We start from the raw sequence: 16,249 nt of genomic DNA, 5'->3' as shown, positions 1-16,249 counted from the left end.
TATCATTTCTACAGGATAAGCCACTTCGTTGACCTATCATTTGTGGCCACGTCGCTTCTGAAAGAAGAGCTATATAGCTCAGTGGGCCTTACCTGGTAAAATAGAAATAGTGTTATCGTGTTCAATAAGTGTTTTCGTTGGTATCATGCTGTTTGGCTACTTCCTAGCTTATACTCATAGCCAATGCTATTTCCTTTTTCTCAGAGTACTAACACTTTCATTCACCTGTGTTTAAAACATCTAGATCGGGGATACGTTTGTTTGTATCATCATTTTTCTCATTTTCATCCCAACCGAGCTTTCGGTGTCATGTTAGGAGACGAAATACCCATTAGGATCCTTCCATGCAAGAAAACGGCCCGTGGAAGCGGATATCACAGAACTGCTTCTGAGATCTCTGCAAGTGCTCTCTGGAATTCACACAGTAAAAAGAACTCGCCCTGATACCGGGAAATGACAGTCAAACCCATATTTGTAATACTCATAATGGGAATTTAGCAACATTAAGTGCATCTTCTTGGTTCTTTCGGTAAACTATACCGAAAAAACCAAGAAGATGAATCCCTGCAGTCACGAAAGCTTTAAATCTAAACATTAAGTGCATCAGAACATTTTATTGCAATGGGGCTGTTTTGTGTGCAATCATTGGTGACCACGCTGAGGAACATCGAATCACGTGACAGTCATCGCTGCGAAGATCTTTATCAAATGCAATAAGAGAAGATACGAAGACAAATGATTATTATAATGGTGATGATGATGATGACGATGTCGTTTCCCCAAAGACACAAAACAATCATGTGCAAACACCGGGGCCGAGGTGGACCTCGCAGGTTTCTTGCCCTTTGGGCAAAGGAGGCAATGGACTTAACGGGGCATCTGATGAACGCCGGGGTGAGAATTTCGCAGGGAAGGACCGATTCAGCGTGGCCTTCCTCCCAGTGGGCGATGAGAAGAAAAAAAAAGAGAGAGAGAGAGGCCGTGTGTTGAGAGTGCCCTCCGGTGGCAGAGCGTAACGGCCCCTAAATTAATTTTATTGTCGCGTGCCTTTTACGTGACTCTTTTGTATTATCGTTATTAGTTTTAGTTCATCGCCATCATTTATTTATTCCACCTTTGCTACGTGCTGCTATTGATGATTCAAGGGGTTGTGGTTTGCTCGATTTTATTTGTTTTGTGTTTTTCTTTTTATTCTTTGTTAATCGGTGTTTCAAAATTCAACGTGTTTCAAAATTGAAACGCCGAATTAAGCAAAATAAGCGAGAAACAAGGCTACTTTGGCTGCCAATCCATCGTTAGTCTCGACCATCGGTCATCATCGCCCCTTTCAGCAACGCGAGTTGCCCCAGCCACACTGAACACGAGGCCTCCCGACCGGCGTATTGCTCTCCGAGACGCGATACTCCAGATAATGTTCACGAAAAAAAAAAGTTGCATTGCGTGAAGAACACAGGGTAGGTTGTGTATAGAGTGGAAGCGTTATTAATGAGTTTGACACTTTGCTCATTAAAATGCTTAATTAAATACCAAAAAAAATCCCTCGGGTCTAACATCATCCACGTGTTCCTTGGGGGGAGGGGAGTGGAGCGAGGATGCATCATTGGGCTCTTTCCTAGTTCTAAATTAAAATTTGCCTTGAGGTTGCTTTGCTGGAAGGAAGGCAATGGGATTGACTCATAATGGCCATGTCAGAGCAATGAGCCAGCACCACTGAAGTCTCAGGTTCAAATGCATGCAATCACCAGTTGTTAAACCAGCCTAGTGGGTCTGATGCTCTTGTCTCCGACGAGACATGCAGACGAAGCAACAGAAAACCAATGAATAAATCAATTAAATTAATTATATCGCTCACAATGCACGCATGCTTGAGAATGTCATATTTTACATTTGAATAATAGCAATATACAGCTCTTTGTCAATCAGTAAGGCTTTACTGTGCGAAGGCCTCCTCCATACCGTACTAGTCGAGAGAGGGGTAGGGGGTAAATTAGATATACTTCACCACGCTGGTCAGTGCAGGTTTGGAAGTATATGTTATAATTAATTCATCTAAATCCTGCAGCCACTAGAGGTGCTACATTCACCACAATTGCAAAGAGCAAAACAGAAACAAATCTCCAAACGAACTGTGCCCCCCTTAATCGCGAAACCTCATCATAACGAGGGGGTCACATCGTTGTATGCCCACTTATAGGTGCAAAAAAAATGTTAAATGTATTCGGATTGTGTTAAATATCGCCGGACGTACTCCTGGATTCTAGAGTGTATTGAACGACTGACATGGAAGCTGAACACACGCTCAAGTGTTCCTCCCGATATATTTTCCTCAGTCACTGGTAGACTGGAATACTTGACACGTGAATAGTAGTCACGGGTATACTCGATGTAGTGTGCCGGGGTGTGGAAATGTGTTCCAGGTCACCGACCTGCACAGACTCGGTGGATTGAAGACCTTTGCAAATCTATGGTTCTCTATATAAGTATATGAGAATCTATGATAATTATCAATCCCTCTATGTAATTATATAACTCTACCGGTCATTATATAAGTTTCGTAAGATTCTTCGTGCGTCTGCGTGTCTCGACGTATCTCTATCAGTCTCTTATGTAAGTCTACGAGGATCTATGTGAGTCTGTGTTCTTCCATGTAACTCATTCGGGCCCTACGCCGGCCTACGAGATGCTATGTGATCATTTGGGATCTTTACTTTGAGTCTTGCGAGGTTCTACGCGAGTCTGTGCGTTTCGCGTAAAATCCTGGCCCTCGCTTCTCACTTACGAGACGGGAGTAAGCTATCGTGCTGTGACGGTTCCACCTGAAGACGGAAGCTTGTGTTGCCTCCGAAACGTCGTGATTTTTATTTTATTTTTTATTAAATTTTTTTTTATCTACGTGACTTTACCGAAAAAAACCTAAGAATATGAATCCTTGCAGTCACGAAAGCTTCAAATCTAGGGAGTAAGGTGGCCTGCAGGTGACTCGCAGCCGCAGCCACGGCGAACTGAATGTGGTGTGCCGGGTGGCGACATCCTCGACTGAAGCGAAGCCCCTTGGTTGATGGACCACAGCGAGGAGGCCAGGACGGTCCACGCACTCAGCCGGGCCCCGTGCCACGCGGCGTGCATCGCTTTCGTTAAACGTCGATTAAGGCCGGGCGCGATATTCCTTCCCAGCGCCCGCGCCCCGCCGCTCATTTCTAGCCTCCCGCTCCTTCACAGCCACGGAATGCTGCTGCGGCTGCATAAATATTAATAAAGAGCAATGTGGGTGATGATTTATCAACGGGAGAAAGAGTGATTGATTGCAGCAATAAAACCTTAATATCGCCTCCTTTTCGGCACTTTTTTTTGGTGGTATACACGGAATTTATCACCGTGATGCCGGCTGAAATGAAATTAATTCTTTCTTTCTGGTGTGTGTGTGTGGGTAAAAAACAAAAAACATGCGAGAAGAAATTTCGCTGAGCTCTTGCGATCGCTTGGGGATGATGCAACGCCGACAATTACAATCAACACCGACCTGGAATTCAAACGTCGCTATTTTAAACGATTCTCTTGTATAACATGGTATGCATTCCTCATCTATGTCGTTTGCATAAGCCGCTGGCTTTATGTTGCACGAGTACACGGTATATGTTAATACTTTGTACGTACATTGGAGGCGTACGCGCGTGTTTAAGGTTATTGCCATTCGCTGCTTAGAATTAATGTTCGTATTTTAATAAGTCGAGAGCACTGTGTCAAGCCACTGCTGAACGAAGACATCGCCACACCATGTTGGCCATCGCAGAATGTTTGACCATACTTTACCACACTTGCCAGTGCCTCCACATTTAGAATCAACATGCGTTTAGAGTATATTTGGCTGCTACAAATGTCCACACGATAAGCCACTTCGTTGAGCTATCATTTGTGATAGCCAAGTCGCTTCTAAAAAAAAATCTAGAGAGCTCAGTGAGCCTTTTGGCGTCATCTGGTCCAACACCATGTGAGACTATGCTCTAATGAAAGCTGTCTCGGGTGTGGACCAATCAATTTCAAGGACAATGCATACATTATCAGAATTATGTTTTTTGTTTGCATTCCGACTGCAGGTATTGTGGTCAATGCAAACATGACTCCTTGTAAGAAGGTGTCAGTTTTGTTGCCAGATAAAAGAGTAAAAAAACAATTTTCATATTTTGCTACTGGCAAATGAGGTTCCAATGGAGCTCAGTGAGCGTTATCTGCTAAAATAAAAACGTTTAGTTTTAGTTTGTGCATCGTTGATGACGTTCAGTGACCAGGGAACAGTTTCACGCTCACGCGCGCCGTGGCTTCGCAGCACACGGCGCGCTCACCGTTGAAGGTTACGGCGTGGAATTTAATTGCGTGTAAGACACAGCGTGTCGGTGGCACGCACGGCACGCCGTACTGATATTAAGAGGGTGTCGCCAAAGACGTCCGGCGAGCCGTGGCTCTGTTGCGACACGGGGACTTTGCACGCACGCCAAGCCACAGGAGCACGCAGCACCACGCGCAACAAGAATTGTTCGTTCGTAAGGCGTCAGTCACTTCGGGTTACCACCGCTGAGATGCAACAACATCAAAAACGCCGGTGTATACTCACTAACTGACTACACATTTATTTTTTATTTTACACGGGTAAAGGCCCGCTGAGCTATGTCGGGTTTTTGTCTTCTTCTAGAAGTGGTATGGCTATAACAAATGATAGCTCAACGAAGTGGCGTATTGTTACGTGGAAATTTAAAGCAGCCAAATATTTAAAACGCATGTTTCTAAATGTGGAGTGGGAAACAAACTAAAAACTATCCAAAAATATGTTTTATCTTACCAGGTAAGGCCCATTGAGTTATAGATATATTTTTTCTTTCAGAAGCGACCTAGCCACAAATTATAGTTCAACGAAGTGGCTTATCACGTGGAAATATTTATAGCAGCCAAATACTCTGGATGCATGCTTCTAAATGTGGAGAAAAAAACCTATAAACAATTAAAAACTATTTTCATTTTACCAGGTAAGACCCACTGAGCGATATAGCTTCTATTTTAGGAGCGAGCTGGCGATCACAAATGATAGCTCAACGAAGTGGCTTATCACGTGGAAATTTATAGCAGCCAAATACTCTAAACGCATTTTGATATACGTCTTGGAGAGACGATATATCACACTATCGTAAGAGGGGAGAACAACTTGTAAATGCATTGTCTGGAGTGGTGCATTTCTACGCAACTGACGAGAACCCGTACTTTTTAAGGTCAAGGGAAGACTTATAGAATGCCCCAGAGAACTGCTCGCTCAAAAACGAGGATGATACTGAGAAAACTAGGACAGCTGACAAGCACAGACTTGCGCTTATTTCAGGGGCAATGCCGCTCGTTCGTCAGTGTTCATGGAAGTGAGTTTGCGTAGCCGAGTAGTTATATATATTTTTTGTAATACAAGAAGGGCCTGTAATTCTGAACAATTCCCACAAGAGGGGTCTAGTGCGGCTGCTTCACGACAGCTGCCTCCCGCTAATACGATTAGAATACAATTTGGATTCGAACAATCACGGTGGTCACTGCATCGCATGAATGTCAGACGCGCTTCTGAGGCCGACTGGAACGCTCTTCCTTCCGATATTAGGAAACCACTGGAGCTATGTTGAGTTCTGCTTTTTGTGTTTAGTTTGTTGTCCTCTCCCCGCGCTTCCGATTAGCGCGGTTGGATACGTACGGCGCTAAAGAAGTTCAACGTACATGCATACATACAAATGCAACTACAATTCAAGACGCCCGTCGAGAAAGCAGGACAATCGCATCACGGGCAATTACAGGGACGATACATCAGTCATCGGGGTTAGTCGGAAGGAGATAAGTCTTGAGAGTTGACAGGAACAGGGTCAGTGAGTTGGCAGTAGCGGAGAATGTGCAACCTCTCATTGAGCCCACCGTGTGGCTGGGGTCACCATTCTCAACCCGTGGACTTCACAGTCGCGTCACTCGACCCCTTCAATAATTTGTCAGCAGAATTTCAGATATTCGCCAGGCTCTTTTTGAGGCCGTCCACAGGCTCAGTCGCTCACCATCTTCAACACGCACGTACTATCATTGCTGATCAACTCCCCACCATGCAAAATTATCGGCGCCTATTTAAAACTATGGATCTCTATGCAAAGTCTATGAATCTCCATGTGAGTCTATATCTCAAAGCATGGGACCAGAGAGACCCCGCCCCCGCCCGCTTAGGCAGCAATTCAGATACTCGCCACCACGAGGCCGACTGCTAAAGGCTGGCTCACTCACCAACTGGCTCACTCACAAACCCCGTAGGAGGGGGAGACGGTTCTTGTAGGTCACCTGCAATGGCCAGGCCTTGGCTCGGTGTCACGGCAAGAACGTGATCGAGCGATCCTTTCACAGCACGTGCTTGGAGCGGAGCCGGCTCTGCCTCCTGTCTGTCGGCGGAGATGCCACTCTCTCTCTCTGTCCTCTTCTCTCGTCTCGTTACGACGACTCGATCTCGCGCCACGCGCGCTAACGATCTGGCGGCAAGCATCGAGTCGTTGGGAATAGCGGCGCGCGCGTATGCATCACAACGGAACGGTAAAATGCAACTCGCTCTGCGCTGCGTGCCGTCTCTCCTGCACGCTAATACGTTGGGGATTTTTTTCAGGCGTAAATTGATACCGATACGCCGACACATATATGTATTTTACCCCAAGATGAAAGTTCTAACTTGATTGAATCAAACACATTTAAATAAGGTGCAAATAAGGCAATGCAAACAAAAAAAACACGCAACAAAACGCTTATTTAACGTAAGAGTTTCCAAGGTGCTTTTTAAAAATTACTTTCGCAAATAAATTGAGTAACTGCAAGTTAGCCATAATGTAGAAAGCGCCAGGAACGCCTCTGCACATGACTGCCCCTTGCCCATTAGGGCCATTTTCCAACTCGCGCCGTGTTTATTTTGCTATTTTCATTCTAAACTACGAAACGTTGCGTGCGCACACTTCGCTTTGAAGAGCAACGCAAGCCCGGGGTCTGCGTGCGCCGGAATAATTCCGCGGTTGAAGGAGACGCACCGAAGCACATCGTCGCTTCTAACGACGAACACCGTAACGGGGAACAAAAGTCAAAAAATAATAATTTACTGCAAATTCAAATGGGCGGCTGGAGAACGATTTGGTGTGAGCTTTGAAGAGCGGAGTGGCTGAAATAGCCCGGCGCTCACCACAGAACCGGTTTCGAAGTGCGCTCGCCGTTGAAATTTCCGCAGCCGCCGAAAGTCATTTCTGCGGGGCATTGCTGATAGTGCGCCATCCTCCGCATTACAGAGCGGACTTTAAAGCCCTCCTACGCTATCATTTGCAAGGGTAAAGCCATTACGCCCCAGGGTCAGAGTACAAATTGCCAATCGCAGTGTCTGACATAACAGCAGACTGTGATAAAATAAAATGATATGGTAATAGTGGGTCGAGTAATAGCAAAGATAATTTTAACAAAGTGGCGATAACATCAATTGTTGATACTAGGAATAGGCGACTGATGATGATAATGATAACGAGCCAATATTGTCAGCACAAACGCATTGTTTTTTTTACATGGAGTGCTCTCTCCAATAACAACTCGGAACACAGCGGTGGTTGTTGAACAAGTGTGGCTCTGCTGATGATACCCAGAATGATCGCTTAAACAAATTCCGCTCGATTCTATTGGTTTGGGAAGTCAAGAGGCTGATGTACTGTCATAGATATTTTCCTTTTTTTTTACACGTAACGAAAGTGGAAGAGAGTTTGCTAATGCATGCTTTCTACCAAAAACGGCCACAGGCAAACCATAAATAATTATTAGCAGTGTCTGCCTAAGAGGCCGTGAGATGACGCATGAACTTTACACGTCACGTCCACAAGAACATGTAAAATTTTAGAGCATGCTGCGGCACGCGGTACATTCATTTGACGAAAGACTCTTGAATGGTAAAGAGTGGTTTGATCAATGAGGAGGTGGGGGGAAATGGGGGAGAGGGGGGTGGCACGAGGCCCCTGCATCCTCCCCTGTGTGAATTTATGTCGTCAATTCGTAGTTTGCAGAACTTTCTGGCGGTGTTTGCTTTTTGAGATGGGCCAAGGCAGAGGTCAAACTGTGTGTGTGTGCCGAGAGACCTTGGCGGAGGATTCATGCGTAGGGCACATTCGCAATAGGTCGCGTACATACACACGTGTGTGTGTGTACACACATGAAGGCACACGGACAGACAGACAAACAAGACATGCAGGCGTATTTTACGAACATATGCCAAATACAAAGACCCCCCTACCCGTATAGCCTTAATAGACTGTTGGGGAAAGTGCTGTTAGCGAGCACCTATGACAATCCAGTATAGCACACGAGGGGTGTTTTTCAGTTTTTTTTCAGTTTCATTTAGTAGGTATAGCCCTGTGAGTGAGCCATTCGGCTCTTGAATCGGGTGCAACGGCAACAAACAAAAAACAAAAACATGAACAAAAAAACATCTTAAAGTGAGTATCTAGCACCACGCCCAGCCGTCTTTGTCTCCTTGGTGGCAATGCTTACACATCGCACTAGTATGTGCGCTGAACTGCTTTCGCACCGTACGTAGCCAACTGTGCTAATGGGCACGAGGTGCTCATGTGAGACTGAGTCGACGTATTGGGGAAGACCAGGACCGGTTAGAAAAATTGTCACTGACATTGACTGTGAGCGGGAATCAAGCTCGGGTGGCTGGGTTCGTGGTCCAGCGCGATAACCACGACACTGCCGCCCCCCTCCCCACACACACGCTGCATACACATGCAGGCTCGTGCACGTGCGTTCGTTCCTAAGTGGAAGTAACGTCACCACGGCGCTTGTTCTTGTCGAATGCTCGCTGGCAGAGGAGGTCACGGGACAATCCCAGGTGCCATGGGTTGACTGACAGGGATGACTGGCAGATGCACGACCTGTGCTCTCGGCAATGCCAATTTGTTGCGTTTTAGCTGACCGGCGCTCGTCTCGTTGTCACTGGAGGGCGACTGCCTCCAACTGCCCAGGAGCGTCCTTTACGAACCTCCTCTGTAGAGGCCGATCTTGACACCGCTGGTAACGGTCATCGGCAATTCCACTCAGCTCCACATCCTCCCGTACCACATCAGCCCATCCCTTATCTAACCCGTTCCGCGCCCATTTAGCTCAGTCTATCTGGCCAAACATTCGCTGCTTGGGCAAGCGGTGGCTGGGAATGCGGGCTACATGACCCAGCCAACGCAGCCTTGACTGACAGAGGAGCTCAACAATGGGACTGTATCCACATCTTTCAAGGATCTGTATGCTCCTCACACAATGCAGCCGAGTTAAACCCAGGATGGATCGACAGCCCAGCGTAAATGTTTCAAACCTGCGTAGATGTTACATTCGAGGGGTCCACGTTTCGCAAGCATAGAGAAGGGAAGACATAATGGTGGCTGAGATGACCCGATGCTTCGTGCGGAGCGCTAGGCCAGGCTTCCACACAGCGTTTCGTAGCTGATTAAAAGCTATAGCCGCCCGATTGATTCGAAGTGAGACCTCTGCTGCCAAACGGGAGCTGGTCAAAAGTGCAGTGCCGAGGTGGAGACACTTTCCCACTCTCTCTACAACTGTCCCATCACTCGTGTGGAGTTGAGCAGGTGGACTATTTGATGACACCCAGGCAGGCGCTTAGCTTTAGTGGGGCTGGTGGTAAGGCCCCATCCCTTAGGAGGCACGCTCCAGATTTAGCATCCGAGTCTCCAACGCCATATCACAGTGAGTGGAAATTTCCAGATCATCATCATCAGTATATACAAAAGGCCTTTGAGCAAAACCGCTAGCGTCGTGAGCAATTGCCCAATCGTCCAAAACGTCAGCCTTGTATTATTTGTTCTAGCGATGACTAAGTTGAGTTCGTTTTTTGTCCTAATTTTGTGTTAACACACACACAGAGACACACATACAGACGCACGTATACCTGCAGGTTTAACGAGCAGGCGTGGCCAGAGAGAGCGAGCGCTCCTCTCAAGGCTGTGCCTGCCTTCTGTTAAACCCGCGCTTTATCTATCCAGGCAGCCACGCTAATATTTCTCCTCCTTATTTATTGCTAGTAGGACTCACTTGTGTGTGTGTGTGTGGTTTTTTTCCCCAGCACGCATCCACCTCCCCCCCATCGTGCACTCGGCCCCACAGTGTTACACTTTATTGTACCTGTGCAGCTATTCTATTTATTTATTTGCGTGTTATGTGTTGCTATTCCAATGCCGCGCGAGCGTGCGCCCTTAATTTCGGTGATGCACTGCGCTTGCCACGTGCTGCCCCGCGTCGCCGCCTCGCCGGCAACGTTCAAAAGTAAATGAAGGCGCACGCGTGGAGGAAATCCCCGCTGCTCGACGATTTATCAACAACGCAGCCTTTCGCTCGCGTGTCCGTCGACTGCTGCCCCTTTGCAACTCGGTGGACCAGAAGGCGAGCGATATACAAGTAGCTGTACCATGGGACAAATAGATCCATTTACATTCTATACGCTAAATGGCGAGAAAACCTCACCGTAAACAGAAAGGCAACGTGGAAGGCCCCGGAAGAAGTCTGTTCTTTTAAAATCCTTTATATTAAGTTCACTTGCTTGCTTGCTTGCGCGCTTACGACCGTGCAAATCTTTCGGTCGTTTTTAACCCACTTCCCGTGATCCAATCGAGCTGACATTTTGCACACAGACTCGTTGTGCGTGACAATTTATTTTCGTGATTTTTTTTTCCCAAAATTTTCCACTTTTTACGAAGAAAAGAAATTTCATATTTAATTCAAAATACCAATGTGATAAAAATGAAACTCTTACTCAAGAAAAACAGAAATGAATAATGAAATAAAACCGATGGCACGCATATAAAGGATTTATAGTGAAACACTTTGTTTTTACGGGTTACTTTTTTAAAAGGCACGACCTGATCCGGAGAGCGGACAAAATCATTTAACGGAGAAAACGAACGCATCCAGGCATGTGTAGCTCCGACACGATTTACATTTGCGTAGCGGCTCGACGGAAATGTACAATGCGCGCTGTAAGGAGAGCACGTGACATTACAAACCGTGTAAGCTGCTGGTCAATCGAGAGCTCAGTTTGGCAGCCTGTCACGCCACCGCCTCACCGCCCTCTGCAAACTCTCAAAGCGACAGATATTGCGCGGCTACCAGAGAACGCGTGCGTCCAAGTGCGTGTTTTGCCGAGGCGACGAGAAGAGAGTGAATGGGGGGGATGGCACGCCGTTCATCATCCATCCATTCGGGGCGAGCAGACCAACACCATACTACCGGACATCTGTAAAAAAAAAAGAACCGAGCATTATATCTCATCGGTTTGCTCCAGTAGAAATACATATTCGGATGATGATGATAGTGTGAGCACGGCCACGCTGGCGAGACAGCGGCAGAGGCACCCACCCCAGCCGGTGAATATGAGGGCGACGATCACCGTCACGCGTGTAACGTGCAAAGGGCCCCAAGCACAACAATCGGCACTCCTCTATTGCACGCACGCGCCGGCATAACTTCTCTCGCGTCAGCGGCCACAGCGCAGGATGCGGGGGAGGGGGGGGGGGGTTCAGGGACGGGGTCACCGCTGTCACAACAGCCGCGGTGTCGCCCCGTGCACGCGCGCGCTCCGAGCAAACGCGGCGGCGGCGTCGTCGGGGTGGAGGTGTGGGGGGCCCGGGGCTGGCTGGGGGGTGCAGCCTTCCGTCTACAAGCAGCGGACGGAAACGGCCGCCGGTGCGTCAGCGTCGTTAGGAGCGAGCTGCGAAGGCCGAGTAAACACACCGATCTTCTGTCGGCGGAAACACGAGCCCAATGAGTTGGGATCGCCGCGAGGTTCGGGCAAACTGAAATCGTTAAAGTGTTTTTTTCTTTCTCTTGTTTTGTTGTGGAAAGCCAATGGTGAGCGCGCAAGAATGAGCCCGAGACGTGTAACAGCTCGGGCTGAAATTGGGCAAAAAGACGGCAATGAGTCTTCTCCCGCTCGAGAGAGATTCGCAACAGCCAGCAATCAGTCCTATGGGGGGGGGGGGGGGTTGCACCTGTGGGTGCGTGTAATTGTGCAGCACGGAAAGTCTGCGAGGCTTCCTGTCAATATTCGAACGTGAAATCATTTTTCACCGCTCACTTTAAAGGCTTTAAAAGATACTGAATTTCGCCAAACCGTGGCCCCGTAGAGGTCTTGTAAATCCACCAAATAAACCTCCCTCGTAACCTTATGGGACTCTTGAAGAGGTTTGCTCAAGGATGTTTTCCTTTTCTTCTCTTGGCCGTGTGAGTAAATTATACACTTTAACAAGGCCAGTATTGTCAGTTCAGAAGCTTCTCAAAACAAAATGAAACATTTTATATCTTTTTACTTGAACAAATTAAAGTAAAAAAAAAACCTGCCATTTATTCAATTTATCACCGAGTGTTCCACATCTGCCATGCAGTTTAACGGGGCATAATGGCATGGTCCACCCTCCACATCCCCTCTGTGGATTCCTTCATGTTCGTTTTCATCTCTCCACCCCCTCCCTCTTTCTCACATCTCTCCCCCCCTCCCTCACCTCCTCGCCCGCCACACTCAGTGCATTAGTTATTAATGCCCGACCCCCAGAATTTACAGCTAAATGAATGCTGCTGAACCACAACTCCATTCATTATGCTGCTCGCCCCAGCTCGGCTGTGTGTGCGCTCTACTCTCCTCCAAACAGAGACGGGGAGAGGTGGAGGCTGGTGGTGGGGGGAGCTCGGGAGGTGGGGGGGGGGCTGTGAGAGGGGGGAGGGGGGCGAAGAGGGTGGGGGGGGGGGGACATGGGGAGGGCTACAAAACCGGCTCTCACTGCTCACGTTGGGTGGCTGCCAATTTGTGGTGTGCGACTGGAGATAAAATGCTAATGCCGGCCAAATTATAACATAATTCACGCGCCAGGCCGGACGGGTTCAGCAGTGGCGCTGGATTAAAAAAAGAGTATATAAAGGGCGCCTTTTGTTGCCGCTTGGCATTCGGTGGCAGTAGAATTGAAACAAATCTTTTATTTTTCCGCTGAAACTATTTTCCTTTATTTTGATTCATTTTATTTTTTTTACCTTCAGAATTAAGCGAAATTATAGGGGCAGAGATCGATGCCGATTTGAAAGACCCATGAATGTTACTCTGCAACATAAAGAGACGAGAGCAGGAATTACGGCCACCTCCAAGGGACTGCCCGCGCAAGGGAAGCGGTGTGCGCGACGGGCGCGCGGAGTTACATCGGCGAGCACTCTTTCTCTTTGAGATCACGCGCAGTGGGTGAAATCTGGTTATCTCCACGTCGCGTTAAATCGGTCATCGGTCAGAAGAAGGCAACGTAATAAACTGTGAATAACCCAACCAATAATAGGTCCTGCATATTCTCATATTAACATGATCCATTGTAATTTATGTGACGAGATTAACCACCCCCTGCCCCCCGCCCACGCTGGTATTCGCGTCTCAAAGGCTCACGGTGATGACATCACCTTCACTCTGTTAAAGACCGAAACAGGAAGACGTCTTCACAATTCTGGATAATCGCCTGATGAAGCTGGTTGTAATCACCGGCGAAACGTTGTACTTGAATTGTAAATGTTGTAGGTTTACTCTCCAACAACACTGGTGTGCTGTACTAGAAACGAATTGTCATGTTCTGTTTACGTGGCAAAACTTACGAATTGGCTGTGCCGGGTGGTGGCCGGTTTAACGACACATTTATAATTTATATTTTACACGAGCTAGCCCCCCCAAAAAAAACATTATTATGGCATGATAATTTATTGCGTGAACAAAGGCGCTTAAACGTATGGAAAATAAAACACGCTGTAGAACATTAGGAGTGCAACGGTAAAGTGACATAACATGTAATTGTAATGGCATTTGCTGAGGGCACAGTAAAATTGCAAGACACCTTTGACACTTTTTTCGAATTAATTTCCCTCTAAACCCCCCTTGCCTGTTTTAAGAGCCCAGTTAACCTGGAGGGGGTTGGGGTGGGGAGGGTCACTCGCAACCGAGTTCACTTTCCTGCAACGTCGCTCACAAAGGTGAGCTCTGCGTGCGTCCGTTCCACGCGACCGATTGAACGCGGCGTGCGAAACCGCTCACAATAAAACGACACAAAACAGTAACGTTGATAATGGGCCCCTGATTGTAAGACGTCAGTAGCCCCTCGTTAGGTCATCTCAAATTAGCACTCACAATTATAACAATTCCACACCGTAGTAATTTCAACCCTCTGTCAATGCACGATCGGATGAAAGCCTCTCCATGCCGTGTCAGTCACGGGTTGTTGCTTGGACCACACTTCGCCACGCTGCACTGGCCACTGTGTGGGCTCGCGAAGGTAAGGGTGGTCACAGAGACCACTTCTGATATAGCTCGCCAACTATATTGCCTCTGGCCAGGCCAGAAATTCAACTCAGGTCACGAGGTTCATAGGTCATTGGGAAAATCACTGCTCCACCCCCTCCACCCCCGCCAGAGTTTTTCGGACAAGACGTCGACTTGGAATGAATCGAGGCTGTGGCATGCACTGCACCTTGACTCTCTGTTATTCCCTTCTTCCTGCCTCCCTCTCTGTTTGCGAATCGCTGCATCTGTCCCTGCTGTGATGTGGGGGAAGGCCCTAGACACAGCAGTAGCGATAATGGTAATAACTTTCAACAACAACAAAAAATCCTCTCTTCCACGAAGCCCAAGCCCCTGATTTATTCACGTACACTCGAGGCCTCGCTGCTCTCTTAACCACGAGCACAATAAGCCAGCGTTAGATTTACGGATGCGGGGAAATAAAGAGGAGGGACGGGGGAGCCTCCACATTCCTCCTCCTCTGCCGCACGGCGCGCGTGCACCACACACACGCACACGCGTGCACCACACACACACGCGTGCACCACACACACGCGTGCACCACACACACGCGTGCACCACACACACGCGCGCGCGTGCACCACACACACGCGCGCGCGTGCACCACACACACGCGCGCGCGCGTGAATGTTGCGTGAACGGGAGAGCGAGCGAGCGAGCCAGCAGCTGCCACCGGGGGACCCACGCTCGAGCCTTCAAGGAGCGGTTTAACAATCCGGTTATTACAAGATTCGAAATGTATCCGTTGTGCCGCGTAACGTCTTTCGGTTGTAACAATTTTAAAACAATGTAGTAACTTTTAATGAGATTTTACGCCACTTCATCCACCCCCTTCCCTTTATTACACGCTTTGATGTTTTATTTATTTGATTGTGCTAGTTACGGTTTATAATGAGGCATATCACTCTGCCGTGCAATGCTAATTGGTTATGACTGATGGTCTTGTACATTTTTAAATGCGTGTAATATTTACAAACGGAGATGGAGTGGCGAGAACCTCCTGTGCCGCAGCTGAGAGATCGTTGCACTGCGTGACCGTGAGGGATCACTTGGGGGAGGCCTTCATTCGACAGTGGATAGATCATGGCTTTTCAAGTTCAAGTTCATTTATTAGGTATAGCCCTGTGAGCCATTCGGCTCTTGAATCGGGTGCAACCGCAACAAACAAAAAACAAAAAACATGAACAAAAAACATCTTAAAGTGAACAGAAAATCCAAGAAAAGACAGTAAAACATTGCATTAAAAACACCGTACACCAACGCTGTGTGCAAAAATCCCAGTAATGAAGACATTTTTGCAATGTATATTCATGCATATATATATAATTGCCATTCAGGGGGTGTATTTGACCATGTGGCAAGCCGAGATTTTTGCAGCATTGTATTTATTTGAAATAATAAAAAAACAGCAGAAACGCCTCTTGTTTGTGGGCCTTCGCTGCGTGCGCGTGGCCTGTGGTGCATTGTTGTCGCGCCTGTTCCGTGGGAACGGTCGTAGACCCCCGTCAGTTGTTTATTTGGTGCCGCTGCTGCTGCTGCCCAGAAGCCTCCTGGACCACCCAAGTCCCGTCCTTGGCTTCACCTTCTGTGGCTGAGCTGCGTCGCTTTGCATTTTTGGTTTGGCGTCTAATTTTTTTTTATGAATTTATTTTGACCCGGTTCGACTCCAGTATCTTCTAAAAACACACTTCCGGTCTCAATGGGCTCTGACCTGATTTATTTGCAGCTCTCTGATGTGTTTTCGGGTTGTTCCGCGTTGCTTGGCACGATGTCCGATGTTCCACTCGACGTGCCAGAACGCGTCAGAGAAAATATATCGGAGAGCTTCAGGACCGTCAGATGTCCACCTGC

General features: G+C 47.7%; 1 long non-coding RNA gene across 1 annotated transcript in view; it reads right to left on the bottom strand.

Moving 5' to 3' along the window:
* LOC133344830 (uncharacterized) overlaps positions 1-16,249 on the bottom strand; it is a 24,580-nt gene extending 8,331 nt beyond the window's left edge. Inside the window, exons 1-2 of the long non-coding RNA XR_009755379.1 lie at positions 16,110-16,249; positions 11,085-11,314 (exon numbers count right to left, since the gene is read on the bottom strand). This is a non-coding gene — a long non-coding RNA (uncharacterized LOC133344830). The remainder of the gene's footprint in view (positions 1-11,084; positions 11,315-16,109) is intronic.

Source organism: Lethenteron reissneri, chromosome 20 (genome assembly GCF_015708825.2).
Source record: "Lethenteron reissneri isolate LAM-NWPU_2019-01 chromosome 20, ASM1570882v1, whole genome shotgun sequence".
Taxonomy (NCBI): Eukaryota; Metazoa; Chordata; class Hyperoartia; order Petromyzontiformes; family Petromyzontidae; genus Lethenteron; species Lethenteron reissneri.
Note: the sequence above shows the minus strand (reverse complement) of the source record. Positions and strands in the feature narration are given on the sequence as shown.